The sequence below is a fragment of the Ambystoma mexicanum genome, chromosome 6q, assembly GCF_040938575.1.
Source record: "Ambystoma mexicanum isolate Mex_15411 chromosome 6q, UKY_AmexF1_1, whole genome shotgun sequence".
In the NCBI taxonomy this organism is placed as follows: domain Eukaryota; kingdom Metazoa; phylum Chordata; class Amphibia; order Caudata; family Ambystomatidae; genus Ambystoma; species Ambystoma mexicanum.
Genome location: NC_090937.1, coordinates 1,503,700,302 through 1,503,715,068, shown reverse-complemented (window position 1 = coordinate 1,503,715,068; position 14,767 = coordinate 1,503,700,302). Strand labels below are relative to the sequence as shown.

The 14,767-nt window shown below is 45.4% G+C and overlaps 1 pseudogene; it reads right to left on the bottom strand.

Annotated features, from left to right (window-relative positions):
- Positions 1 to 3,301: 3,301 nt before the first annotated feature.
- LOC138515638 (small ribosomal subunit protein eS10-like) lies at positions 3,302 to 3,847 on the bottom strand (annotated as a pseudogene).
- Positions 3,848 to 14,767: the final 10,920 nt, after the last annotated feature.

Here is a 14,767-nt window from a genome sequence, read left to right as displayed (position 1 = left end):
GAAGGTGAAGCCTGAGCTAGAGGCGGTGAGTGGGGGATGGGTGGGTCTGGAGGAGGGGTCGTGAGTGAGCTGTTGCCGTTTGTTTTCAATTTTAGTTTGGAGCCCTGAGATTTTGTTGGCAAGGGCGTTCTGGATCCCTGTGCACCAAGGTTTATCCTTTGTGCAGGTATCTTCAGGAGGAGTGGGGTTTTCTAATTCCTTTAAGATGTTAAAGAGCTCTTTTGTGCTGGAGCCTGCCTGTGAAATCCTGGAATTAAGAGATTCTTTCTTAGCACGCGTGATCTCATTTTTGTAGTGGGTGGAGAAGTTGGTGAGGTTAGTTCTATTGTCTGCTGAAGGCACCGATTTCCATAGTGATTCCAGTTTGCTTTTTTGTAGTCGGAGAAGTTTGAGCTCTGGGGTGTACCATGTATTCAGGTGCGCTTTAGGTTTCCCTTTACGCATTTTTAGTGGGGCAATGGTGTCGATAGCTTTAGCCATGGAGTCATTATAGGTGTTGACCATCAAGTTTAAGTCAGTTGTAGTTGGTAGGGCGTTCAGAATGGGGGTCACCAGAGGCATTAAGGCTTCAGCTGTAATGTTGCTCTTTTTCCTAGTTTGGCAGGCCGGAGTAATAATAGGCTTTTTGTGCACTAGGTTGTTTATATTAATGTCAAGGGGGAGGAAGTGGTGATCCGTCCAGATGAGTTGTACAGGGTCCTTTAGGGTAATGTTGCAATTGAGGGCGGTAACCCAGTCAAGGATTCTGCCTTTCGAGTGGGTGGGTTTAGAGCAGAGTTGAAGGAGGCCATGCTCCCCTAATGCCGTGGCCAGGGCAGTGGCGGGGGAGTCATGAGGGTCATTAAACCCAAGATTGAAGTCTCCCAGTATAATTATTTGAGCTGAAGGTTTGGAGCTTTCGGCTACTAGGGAGGTGATGTCTTCCTCAAAAGAGCCAGGTGGGCCCGGGGGTCTGTAGATTATGTGCATAGTGATCGTACTCTTTGGGGAGGTTTGTAGTTTAACTGTGAGGTGTTCACATGATTTGAGTGGAGGAGAGGAGCCTAGTCTGATATCGAGTGAGGACTTGAAGATGAGGGCTACACCACCTCCTCGAGCGTTAGGTCTGTCTACTCTGAGGATAGTATAGTTGTCAGGGATGGCTAGGGTAAGGGATGGTCCCGCAGCCTCATGTAGCCAAGTTTCTGTCATAGCAAGGAAGTCTAGGTTGTTAGTCAGAATGATGTCGGCGACTTCTGTAGAATGGGCGACCAGGGATCTAACATTTAGAAGAGCTCCTTTTAGTGTATGGAGGGTCGAGATGATGGGGGTTATAGTGTACTTGTTGGTTTTGTTGGGTGGTTTAGGTGGGCGTTTGCTTGTTTTGTGGTGGATTCTGGCACCAAGTCTATTGTTGCGATCGGTAGGGATAAGGGTGGTTGTTTGAGAGACAGTAAGGTCAGTCATCGTGGAGGGGCTGTGATGATGGGTGGGGCAGGGTGCTCTAGTGCCTGTTGGGTTCTGCTTGGATCTATCTTCACTCTTGTTGTTTAGGACATCGTAAAATTGTGCATGGTCATAGGTAGGATAGGCAGATTGTGGGACCGGGAGGAAGGCTGGAGTAGTGGGCAGGAATGGTGTGGGGCAGACAATAGGGTAGTGTCTTGGGCAGGCGGGTCTAGCTAGTCCATTTTTATGGGTTAAGTAGCTGTTACCGTTGCAGAGTATATTGCTTTGCATGACACAGAAGGGGAACATGATCACGGTAAGGCAAAGTAGCATAATGTGTGTGCTAGGGGCAATGCGCCGTGCAGAGGATAGGCAGATGAGGGACATCGGTGCGGCCATAAGGCACAACACAATAGTATGGTTAAAATACGACCATAGGGCACAACACAATAGCGTGGTCGCTACGCAACCATAGGGCACAACACAATAGCGTGGTCACTATGCGATCATAAGGCACAACACAGTAGTGTGTTGTGCATTTTTTATAACGGTACATTTCGTCATACATGAAACAATTAGTGTAGGTTGCCGAAGCGGTACAAGATTGGTTAGTTAGTTTAGGCACATATGGCGATGACGATACGCTTCCTTCTGGATTGGTTGCTCCTTTGCCGGGAGGATGGACTTCACGTGATCTGTTGCCAGTGTCCAGGAGGGGTGAAGGTCAGGTTGCTGTGAGGTGGGGTGATCACTCAACTAAGCTAACATAATACATCTCTGTGAAGCATGCACTAAATAATGACTTTGCAATGCATTTGAACAAATCACTGTAAACCTATAAATGTCTTATATGTATTTACATCATCAATAACAGAGGTTTATATTGAACATCAGTTTAAAGAGCTTTTACCATCATGTTAGCGTTGATTGAAGCTAGGGTCTGGACTTGCAAAGACTCGAAGGCACGTTGGCATTTGTTAGTATTAGGAGTCGATATATTGTGACAGCAGTCTAATGTTAGTCGGGGGTCTGCTTGGCAGGCATCATGGTGGGATCACATATTTGGTACATCAAGTGAATGCCTTGCATGGACACAGGGTTACACTGGCAGTAATTTTCCAATGGCGAGGGTGAGGGGTCATGGACAGATTTGTGGAGATGGATGCTTGGCTTAAGCTTTTCGTATTATCGCAGTGAGGCCTAGTTACCAAGATAACATCAAGGGGGCACAAAGATGGATGCCTTGTGTCCTGCGTGATGGTCCCATCTATGCAACTTCAAAACAGTGCTGACATTGTATAAGGGCAATGGGGGCACGCCCCTCCATTGGAGGCACATGGTCCAAGTTTGTACTAAGGAAAGGAGGGACGGGGGCTACTGGCCCCTCACTCCCACATGCTGGACTACTGCAACAGGCTCTTCCTCAATGTGCCTTCCTCTACTATCCGCCCTCTGCAACTAATCCAGAAGAGGACTGCAAGACATGTTCTTGGCCTAACGCCCAACAGCCTCTTCCTCAATCTGCCTTCCTCTACTCTCCATCCTCTGCAACTAATCCAGAACAGGACTGCAAGATGTATCCTTGGCCTCAAGCCCATGGACCATATCTCTCCAGCCTTGAAATCTCTCCACTGGCTCCCGGTTACTGGAAGGATCAAGTTCAAGACCCTGTGCATTGTCCACAAAACTTTCTGGGGCTGGGGCCCACTTTATACCCAACGCTCTTTTCCAAAATACCTTCCTTCTCAAACCTTTAGCTCAGGTACCTATAACCCTCTAAGAGTTAGACGCTTCTCCAGGCAGAGGGTGGGGCTTAGATATCTCCCTCTAAAATTACCTGCCTGCCCCTCTCTCTTTTTTTTTTGGAGGGGTGGGGGTTTCTAGAACTTTATTATACACAAAGAAATCCAAAGTGAAGTTTACTGAGGAGGCTGGCCACATCCTCTGCTAAATCTACCACAAAACTGGAACTATGTTGCTTTTCCTGCACCCGCTTATGCCTTTTTGTCAGCACCAGGTGGAGCAGTAGGTATCTCTATCAGCCTCACCACGATTGAGGCTAGCTGGGCGCTCTCCTTCCAGACCTTTGGGTCGTGGCCTGCCGGTCTCTGGGCAGCTTCTGGCACGATTTCTGGGGCAGATGCAGGAAGTCACACAGGTACTGGATGCTTTCATTGGTCAAGTACCAAAAAAAATCCCTCTAAACAAACTGCTCCTTCACGTAACCACAGGATTTGAGAGAGTACATGGCCTTCATGACGTGTAGATTGGGGACCATCTTGTCTGCCAGCTCGAGGTGCTTGGCATGTGCACATCCTCTTGGCCACCACAACTCCCTCCTTGAACAGGAGTTCATAGATGGAGATTCGGTTCTTCTTGGGCATCAACATCTCTGCGGCTGCTTGGTGGGCCAGAGCATGAAAGGCCGTAGCCTTGAACATACCGCTGGTTTATTTATTTAATATTAATTCGCCGGTTGGTATTTTTTTGCCAGGACTCGATTCTAAAATGGCGTTTGTGTTCTCTTCTGTGACTCCAACCCAAGTCGAGCCCTTTGTTCCACTTTTTGGCGGGCTTCTCCACAGAAGCCTGCAAAAGTGGTGCCACTCTGTCTGGGTACCACAGGGAGTATGGGAGGGGGTTTAGGCACCTTGGACTGAGTTACCTTGGTAACACAAGTCGCACTCTTGTGTGATTGGCGCAAGTGGTGAGCCGGCCGGCTCACCACTTAGCATGTTTGATTGACAGCTAGGCTGAGTGAATGGGGGTGTGCTGCATAAAAGCAGGGCTTTGGGAACTGGGACTTCAGAAGTCGCCACAGGACCTGAGAATCCGACGAGAGAGAAGCTGAGCCGACCTGCTACAACGACACCACCGGTGGAGCTTGCGGAACCGACTCACCACTTCCCAATGACAGAGAAGATCTCCCTGCTGGAGAGTCCTCTTCCCCTGACTGGTGGGCACAACCAGTTTAGCTTCTTTTCCTCGCACCCCAGGACTTCTTGTGGTTGAATTGCCCGTGCCAAGCACCCCGGCAACCGGATAGCCACTTACCACTGGACCGCGAACCAAAGGACAGCTCCTTTTAACTGAGAACTCCGCGGCTGGTTTCTTCCCTGGCAGTGCAACGGACTCCTGTCTTCCTCCCGACGAGATCCTCTCTTCACCCGGACAAAGCACCGACTTGCATCCGCTGCCAGGAACAACTGCCCCCCCCCTGGAGTATTCTCACCACTTTAAGGTACCGTGTCCGCCAGGCCTCTCTTTCTAAAGATTGCTACAAGGTAATAATAATCCCTTAACCTTCTGGACTGGGCTGGCCGCCTTGACCATCTAACTGGTCCCTTTCTTTTGGTCCAACTCTTTCTGAACCTTTTCGAGACTTTTGTGCACTTTTCAACCGTGTGACCTTGGACACATTTCGTTCTGATCCTCTTAAAGTGGATCCGGCCTTCTGAACTTTAACTTCACGGTTTGACTCTGCCTTCCTCTCTTGCTGTGTTCTTGTGAAAGTGTTGGGATCTGTTTCAGTTTATACTCTGCTTTTCTCTCCCTTTTAAAACGAATTATTAGAGTGCCATCTGCGTTAAGCTCTCACCGCTTTCTGAAAATAAGTGGGGCTTTACTTAAGACTTGTCTAATATTCTTTTAAGGGAGTTTATATCTTTTAGTGACCGTGTTTTAGAACTGCTTAAAATTAGTGCCTGTGTGTTTTATTAGATGTGGTTTTAAATAAATACTTATATCTCTTTTACACCAAGCTCTGGTCAGTGTTTGCTTGTTCTACTGTGTTCTTTTGACCTATTGTGAATACTCTGTATACTGCCTAACTCTTCTTGAGGGAAGTCTGACTGCTCAGCCACAGCTACCAAGTGAATCTGTGTGGTACAGACTGCTACCGAGTGGGGTTACTGCCAAACACCTGTAGTCTTAAATCTTTTGCAGTGGTCCCAGAGGCAACTGCACAGGTTTCTGCCTAACAGTCGAATTCCGCGATTTTTGGTTATTTACGAAAGTGTTGTGATATGATATGATATGATATGTCATTTATAACGCAGCTATACACAAAAGTTTCAAAGCGTGACACCTGTTACTGAATAACGGACATGATGACACCTGTTACATTACACGTGTTCTGTCGATTTTGAATCTGTCAGAATCACAGTACCACTTTTCTGATGTTTCCTGAACTGCCTTGATCTGTAGCTCTGCAATATACAGTCAAGATTGATGGACACATCTGATCACCGTTGATAGTAACACATTTCACAATTCACTTGGTTTACTGGACATTGAACATGGTAGGAGCAGGAGGAGTGTTGCAGCACCTGTGAAGCTGGCTCCAAAAATGTGCCCGACTTTAAAGGAGTGTTCCGGGACTTTTTTTTAATTGTTCCTATGGTTCGGCCATGTGTTTTTAAGCATAAATCGGTAGATCGTAGAAAACTTTCCTATGGACCTTACCCGACTATTCGTCCATTAACGCACTCGAAAACATCCGCCATTTTATGATAATCCTCTCACTTGCCGCATCGCCCTGGCTCACCTGCTTTTGCGGCACTAAATCAAATCCCCCGCCCCTGAAACAGACTTGATCAAAACATTCATATTCCCCGCCTCTATCCGTGACGTGACTGAGCTGCGTAGGCAAACGCGCCCAGGCGTCTTCTACGCGACTCCACACAGAACCAGGAAATCAACACAGATGAGCTCACACAACACAGCGCGCCACAATTGGGAATATGAAACTGTACTTTTAAATTAAACCGCAAGATTGTAAATTTGGTAAAGTACATTTATTTGACATCAAATGTTTTGAGAATATTCAGCGATTAGCATTTTTATTTGTGCACGTTCCAAAAAGTTCGTTTCGAGGCACACGATGTTCCTTTGCTGTACACAGGGTCTTAGATCATCTCACAATACCCAACAACGAGGCACTAGGCCACCACAACGGTATGTATGTTGCATCGAGCCGTTAGTACTGAGTAAGGGCATACTTGTACTTGGCGATCGTCCCATAAAATGATCAGGGTGGTAACATTGTTCACGCGGAGAAGCAACTGGCGGCTAAAAAAGCCATCCGCCGGTGTCTGGTACTCGTGACACATGCAGTAATGCATGATGTACCTGTTTGAAAAACATAAAAAATGAAATTAGTCTCACCATCAGATCTTTATTAAAATTAAATAAAATAAATAAATAAAATAAAATAGCTAGGACAGTGAAACTGGGTATTATACATCGGGGGGGGGCCGTAGGATACTGAGACAGTCCCCCCGTGCAGGGGTTGACAGGGAGGCAGTGCAGGTGTAGAGTGGAAGGGCCCAGGACCGAGGTCGCAGACAGTGGACCAGTTGTAGCAGGGGCGAGGGAGAGAGAAAGCAGAAGCAAAGAGGAATCTTTTGAGGTGCTTCCGTAAAAGGAGATGGTTCTCCTCAAGATAGTGCGCGGTACAAAACAATATGCCACATAGAACGAACAAGTACAACTTAACCCGTCTTTAAAGCTACTGTATAGTAATTAAATTGCGGTATAAACTCATCTAAAGAGTTACTTACATTATATTTGCATTTTCCATTGTGTCTGTGCTTAGGGCAGCCCCGAAATACCACTCCTTCTATGCCGACGTTATTTCTTCTAATGAACGAACATGAAATGGCTTTCGTTTCTGAAATTATATTCATTATCGTGTCTTACGTTATTGCCCCACACACCCAAAAAGAAGTCTTTTGGGATGGTCCCGGCCTGTCAAGGTCAAATAACAATAGAACCTTATACTGAGTCGTGGGCCATTCCGGCACCCGAGCAAAAAATCAAAGCAGCTGACCTTCACTTTGAACGAGCACACATTCCTAGTTAGATACATTCAGTGTAAGGCCATCTCACAGGACTTGAAATTTACACTCCATCTTTGCATTTCCATCTTTGCAGCCCCAGAGAGCCATAAATACGGAGACATTCTATATTTTTTGAAAAATGTTTTATATTACTGTTTGGTTGGATAGACACATTGCATGTACACTGAGCAATCACTTTTATTTACACATTACATAGATACACATATTAAATGGGCCTGCAACATGAGGAGACTCGAGAGAACAGACAATCAAATTACAATCATTTAAACCGTGATGTGTATTTCTCAATGAGCTCTGCTTTAGGTGGACATGGAACAGAGGCAATGTTGGGTGGCAATGCAGTTGTCCCCTGCACAGGTTCATTCACAACTCCATGTATGTGCCTATCTATAACATCAACAATAAGTCTCTCAATAAACTCATATTGCATATCCTCAAACACTGGTTTGATCACCCATTGTTTACTTCTTTTAGTGAAGGCCTTATTGTAGCGAAGCGTCCCTAAAGTTCCGGTCGTCCTACTTTGTTGACGGCCAACATTATGGTTATGTGCCAAGACCGCTAGAAGAGTCCGATTTATCATGCCCTCCATGCCAAAATGCAATCGTTTTGGCCTGTACTTTAGGCACATATTGTGGAACACCTCCAAATCTCCTGTGTGGCAGAATTCCGTGAGTCCCCTCAAATCTCTTGTTATACTTTTATCAAATACAATCTTTTCAATGGCTTTGTGAGTGGGTGATGAAGGAATCAACCACTTCTTCTTCCGTGCCTCCTCTGTGGACAAATGGCCATGTTCACAATTGTGAAAATGTTGGTTTGTGTTCCAATGGTGAACGTTTGTACAGTGAAGCATTACTGACCGCCATTTTTCCAGTAGAATTTCCAACAACCCTCCACATGTTTTTGAGCTCCACCAAAGATGGTTGCTGATTGACTTGGACCACTGTGAAATACCTTGCATTTCTTTTTTTTTACCTGCAGCAGACATTTTTTTATTGATTGTTTTTGCAAGATGCCAAACGTCAAATTGGTGATTTATATTTTTGTACTCTTCTCTCATTGTCTTGGCAATTGAAACGTGTCTGTCCGTGGCTATCAGGTCGATCACCATTCCCCGCGATTGTAGTTCTTGCAATGATGCTACAAAGCCAACTTTCTCCATGGCCACTGAGGATGTACTTTGTGACACCTGCACGACCACCAAACTCACAATTTTCTTACTTTCCATGTCCTGAAAGTGGTAGGTGCAGTACTTGGCTGAAAATCCTGGGCTGTCGCACTGTCCATCACCGGCTAGCCTGAACCGTTTGCCTGCGAATGTACTATCAATAGACATTTTTTCCATTCTCCAAGCTTCGCTAATGGCTGGAAATAGATAATCGGTTTGGTATTTGTAGAACTGAGTTTTCGCAATGAAATGGATTCCCACAAACTGAAAGAAAGACTCTAACTTTTTAAAACTTGAACCACTAAAAAGTGCAGACGCAGCACAAAGTAGATTGCCTGCTGGCAGTTGTCCCAGCATGGGTTGTGCAGACCATGAGAAAGGATGATATTTTGTACAGGTGGCATGTATTTTAAGGTTAGTGCCTCGAATTGCACGAGTCACATTAATCAATGGCTCCCCACATACTTCCCCACCTACCGAATGCACACATTTCAACCGAATAATAATATCAATCAAACAACTATCGAATACAATGAATTTGGCCTCTTTCCTTATACTGTCACTCTGCATCCCAGCTGGTTCGGCCTGTAACGTTGAGGACATGTCACTCACATGAAAGGTAGAATCTCCGATATCGTCTTCCGCTATGTTCAGTGATATTGATGGTGTTTCATTGTAGTCCACTTCATTCTCTTCCATTGCAACATCTGTTCCTTCTCCGGCGATGGGTGAATAAGACAATTTCTTCAACTTTCTCGCGGTCTTAGTTTTTGCGGGTGTGGATTCTGTGAATTGATCTCCGACTGCATCCGAACTACCAGGAGGACATTCACTATCAATGGCTGGTGCTGGTATAGCTCCGTTGTCAATCACTTCATATTCTTCCCATTGGCACGATGCATCTCCAGTCTCAAGTCCCTGCCAAAAGGTTTGACAAGCAACATCTCTCGTTCGCTTCACTGTCTGTGTAGATCTAGTTCGTACACCCACTCGCAACTAGAGGACAGATTGGAAAAGGGATGTTCAGTTTAAACACAACTTACAGTATTGAACTATTAACAGTGAAAAACAACATAATATAGTGACCAGGACACTAACCTTCTTTTGCTTTCTTTTCTTTGAAACTTTCTTGCCTCGAACTTCAACATCAGGACGCTGTTGCTCGGACTCGTGTGTGCATGTCTCCACTTCCTTTTGCGCTGCAACGACTATATTTTCATGATAAGCACATCCATCACGCACTGACGCTCCATCGACTCCCTGAAAAATAGAACTTTCATTAGTATGTATAATAATATCGAAAACACAAAATGTACTTGGGGACCAATACCCACGTACATCTCAATAGCAAAACACGAATGAACGCTTTGTGTAGAACATTCAAACGACAATTATTCACGCATAGTTGTTCTAGTTAGATGGAACTGTCAAGATCCATACCTCGGGCTCCTCATAGACTTCCATTGATGATATTATTGAAGATGATGCTTCAGTGACTCCCTGAAACACAGTAATTGCATTAGTATGGTTTTCTATTTTGATAAAAAGAACTGAAATTTTGTGCAGGCGTCAACGGCTCATCTAAATAGACCTGCACAAATGATCAGTTGTCTAAAATAAATAATGGATATGTAAATATGATTCGATTTGCTCGATCGTTGGAAGTGTCACCACCCAGAGATCTGCATCAACTACTAGGGGTGATGTTCTTGTAGAAGAAGGTCCGTCATCTCCCTGAAACATAGTACTTGCGTTAATAAAGAAGGAAGTATAGCGCACGTCATATGATTTCGCTTGATCGAACTGTCAGTATCCATACCTCGAAATGCATAAGAACGTCAAGGGACGATGTAACTGCGGTGCACACTTCTGCAAGCTGTTGCGCCGAACCGTAACTGCATGCTCCCCCTTCTTCTTGGACTAGTGCTCCATCGACTCCCTGAAACATAGGACTTTCATTAGTAATGAACACAATATTGAAAAAAGAAGACACATAGGAGGGCGACGACAGAAGGACATATCAATGGCTAAAAACAAAAGAAACATTGTGTGTAACAATCACGCTACAAGAATGCAAGATCTGATGATCTCCATCGATGGAACTGTCCGCAAACGTACCTCGAGCATCTGAGTGACATCAACGGTAGTCGTCAATACGTTGGACTCCTCAGCATCTCCCTGAAAGACAGTACTTGCATTATTTTGGATAACAATAATTATAACTGAAAACAAAGACTAGAGGACGAGTACAAGGGTGTACCATTAGGTAAAATAATTACACGATAAATCAAAACTATTGATTTACATGCCTAAAACAAGTCAGTGGCAGAATAGCCAAGTAAGATTACCCGATAGGCGCTTGAAGTGGCTGATGACTGCAATAACGACACGGATGGAGAATCTTCAGCCTTCATATTGAGTGGATACATAAATGGGGAAATTATTGTTAGATAATGCTACACACTACTGCAAGGCCGAGAGATAAATACGTAAACTTGACTCACCAGTGGAGGGATGTGGACGAATAGAGTGGGAATAGCGGTTGAGAGCAATTTTCGCCTCGCTCGCGGTGTGTTCTTCTTTATTAGCAATGATGTGGAGTACATGTCTGAGCAAAAGTGCCTGCTGCAGATGCGGTATCGATCACCCCTCTTGTCCGCAAAGACTTCTAGGACTCTACTTTCAAGCTCAGACGGTGGATATCCGCAATATCGGACCCATTCTCTTATCTGATCTATTGTCTTAGGGAAAACATGCATTATAGTACCTTCAGATTTATTATGGGTCTTCGAAGGGCAACCGCCAATGGAACAGGCAGGCATTGTGGAAAGTTCTGAAAAGTAAAGATCAACAATTCTCTATGAATACCAATGTGTTAAAAAATTAAATGACACATAAAGGTTCAATGCAAGGTTCGTTTTGGTATTTGAATAACATTAAAAAAAAAAGAAAGATAATTTGACTAGACTCAAAACATGTGAATAGTTCCTTGCATGTACTGTCTTGAATGAAAAGAAATTGAACGCAAAATGGTTATGGTACATGGCCTTACCTTGACGAACAAACAGTTAGATGCAGGGATCAGAGTAGTTTCTTGTCGTAGAACAGGGAGCAGTTCACAGGTTGCAAACTGAGGAGTTTCCTCGAAGTGGTCACGGAAGTTCACAGAGACGAAGAGCAGATAACCAGCACCTTCACGGGTTGACTAACTAGCAAAGCGCAAAGAAGTGCTCATTAGAAATATGAAGTGGGTTATAAAGGATTCGAAACAGGGGTGTGTTTGTGAATGAATGACGTGTATATGTCGTGGCATTATGCTGTTTGCAGGGGGCCGTCCAGCGTGAGGGGGGATGCTTGGCAGGAGACACGGGGTCTGGAGGTAGACATGGGAACAACAACCCATGCTCTATAGACCACTTTGAAGTGTACATGGTCTTTGGCACCTCTTGGCCTTTATCGCTCCCTGACAGCTCCACTTGCCAGCGCAAGTACCCCGGTGCGAACTGCCTTTGATAGGGCGGGGGGGTGGATTGGGCCGGTGGTCGTGCAGACAAGACACAGGAAGACTCGTGAATGGAGACACACTTATGTGGATTGCAGGGGGGCGTCCAGCGTGAGGGGGATGCTTGGTAGGAGACACGGGGTCTGGAGGTAGACATGGGAACAACAACCCATGCTCTATAGACCACTTTGAAGTGTACATGGTCTTTCGCACCTCTTGGCCTTTATCGCTCCCTGACAGCTCCACTTGCCAGCGCAAGTACCCCGGTGCGAACTGCCTTTGACAGGGCGGGGGGGTGGATTGGGGCGGTGGTCGTGCAGACAAGACACAGGAAGACTCGTGAATGGAGACACACTTATGTGGATTGCAGGGGGGCGTCCAGCGTGAGGGGGATGCTTGGTAGGAGACACCGGGTCTGGAGGTAGACATGGGAACAACAACCCATGCTCTATAGACCACTTTGAAGTGTACATGGTCTTTGGCACCTCTTGGCCTTTATCGCTCCCAACGGCCTTCCTTTTATTGCCAACGCTTGAACAAAGTGGTGTGGTAAGTATTTTTGGGGGAGGAGGCAAGGCCGGGAGGCTTGATGCCAACCCGCAAAATAACATATGTATGTCTGCTGCATATGGGTTCAACGGTTATGTGGATTGAAGGTGGGTGGCCAGCGTGAGGGAGGATGCTGGCAGGAGACATGTGGTGTGACAAGACAAGGCACAGGAAGACTATTCAATGGAGACACACCAGATTCATTTAAAAAATCAAAACAACCATTGTTAAAATATATGTTGGGTTTTATTTTAGATCTTAATTTCAATTGAACATAAATAATAAACATTACACATTATAAAGTTCCGGTTGCAGCACATCCAGGGAAAATCCGCGGTATCGTCCACTGTCGCTGGGGAAATGTTGTCTAATGGCAAGTACCGCACAGGCAGGTATTACTCTCCGAACGCGGTGTCCGAGCCTCCCGTGAAGCCACCAAGTGAAGCAACGATAGGCCACCAGCCTGTACCACCTGTGAAAATGAAAGATGCAAACTGTATTAAAATGACAAAACTTTCTTATCACTGTCGATTCAGGTAAAAAATGTCATTCTGCTTTGAAAAAAATTCTATCTAGAAAATGCACAATATGGAACCAATTCACATGCATTCGAATGATATGTAGATGTAATTTTATATGTGGGAGACGACCATGACATAGTAGTGGCATCACTGACATCACAACCAGAGTATACTTACTGGTTACTCGGATTACGCGGACGAACAGTGCCGCGAATTTCGTGCATAAGCACCATCATCATCCTCAACACGGTCCGTGAGAGGCAGGCTTCCCTGAACTCTGGCAGCTCGGTGATGCATTGCGGACTTGGCTCGCCTTCCGAAATGTAGGCCAAGCACCCGGAATTTTCACGGCAGCAGCAGTTCTCCGCCTCAGTTGGCATTAGCTCACACCGATTGCACATGCACCAGGTGGAGACGCCGTCCATGCGACATGGTCCAGGCTCTTCATCCGTTGACTGGTCCTCCCAACTGCCGTCCGAATCCCCATCGTTTTCGCGTGCTTGCCTTTCCAGTAGTTCCTCCTCGGTGTACTCGGGCTCGTACATATACGGCATTATTGTAGCCATTGTGTGGTAAAGAAAGTAAAATAATTTACAGAGATGGTACAGGTGTTCACAAGGCCTAGAAGCGGCGAAGGTAGCTGACCAGAGCACAGAAACGAGTCACAGAATACTCAAAGTAACACAGAGAGAGTAATGGAATCGAAAATCTGCTGCTGTGTGTTGTGAAACGGTGTGTTTATACTTATAGAGGAAAGAGGCGTCCTGCCATTTCCATGGCGACACTTCATTAGCTGAGGCGCAGCGATTGTTGACACGAGACGTGCTTTGGCGTTGGGAAATGGGCGGTACGCGTCTGCTGATGACAGGCTCAGAGGCGGGGGATATGATTTAGTGCCGCAAAAGCAGGTGAGCCAGGGCGATGGGGGGAAAGGATAGGATTATCAGAAAATGGCGGCTGATTTCGAGTGCGTTAATGGACGAAAAGTCGGGTAAGGTCCATAGGAAAGTTTTCTACGATCTACCGATTTATGCTTAAAAACAAATGGCCGAACCATAGGAACAATAAAAAAAAAAGCTCGGAACTTTCCTTTAAGTACACACGCTTCAGGCTCAACATTTTTTTTAATGTGCAATATATCCTGTATACAAAGCCCATATGTTCCTTACTGTACACGAGAGACATTGTACAACTATAAGAGGGGAATTAAGTGCCCCATTCCCCACAGCCCTGTTGTAAAATATATTTTGTAAGGATGGACCGCTGCCTGAGGGAGTATCACATTTTCCCGACTGTTTTGCACTTTTGGAGGAGCACAACAAGAGTATGTGCCCGATTCGGAACCAGGTGCAGTGAACGCTCTTAATAGCACGCTTCACTGACCCTTTTCCTCACGGCTAGGCACCACGCTTATTCCGAACTCCGGCTGGGCGTCAGCACAGTGCTTGACAGTTCACTGCCTGCCATCCGCCTGTTTGTATAGGTAACCAGTGGATTGAAATCGGCAACAGTTTCATTAAATAGCGAGTTAATCGCAATTTAACGAAAGTGCTGCCGAGAAGATGATAAAACACAAATGAAGGCGTACAAAAATTGCAGGGTGTTTTGTGTTCTATTCTGGAGAAGAAAAAACACAAAAGGCATTTCAAATAAAACTATTGTCTGCAAGTTTAAGCAGCAATTTTGAGTTTGGGAATTTCTTTTTTTTATTTTCAATGAAAGTGTAAGATGTACA